Raw genomic sequence first — 625 nt, 5'->3', positions numbered from 1 at the left:
GTCCCGTCCCGTCCCGTTTGGTTGGCGGGACGGGACGGGACGACCGTTTCGTCCCGTTTGTCCCGTCCCGTTTCGTCCCGTCCCGCCACCGTCCCGCCTAAATCTCGTCCCGTCCCGTCCCGTTAAAATCGTCCCGTCCCGTTGGACACCCATAGTTCTAGCTCTAGTGTTGGCTAGATTGATGTTTAATTCTCGCGTTGAATAAATCAAGTTATGATCTATGAAGAAAGTAGTATACCATATATGTATTACAAAACAGATAATTCATTTTGTGGGTTTTTTCTATTTTCCAGGATTTCCTTTTTAAAAAAACAAATTCGAATAAACAATAAAATAAAAAAATTAAATTCCACATGTACGACAAAACTGAAAACCAAACCACCAAAATTTTTGGTTCAGTTTGGCTTTGTTGAAAATTCGATCTTCACTGCCCTGATTGTGACATATTGACCAGTGGACCTGTGCATTTTAAACTTCCTTAAAGGTAAAAAAAAAATTGGGAAAATGATACTGTATAACCGCACTCAAAATAATAGCCGAAAAATGTACATTTTTTTGAATATATATATATATATATATATATATATATATATATATATATATATATATATATATATATATATAT

This window comes from Nicotiana attenuata, chromosome 7 (assembly GCF_001879085.1).
Source record: "Nicotiana attenuata strain UT chromosome 7, NIATTr2, whole genome shotgun sequence".
NCBI lineage: Eukaryota > Viridiplantae > Streptophyta > Magnoliopsida > Solanales > Solanaceae > Nicotiana > Nicotiana attenuata.
Note: the sequence above shows the minus strand (reverse complement) of the source record.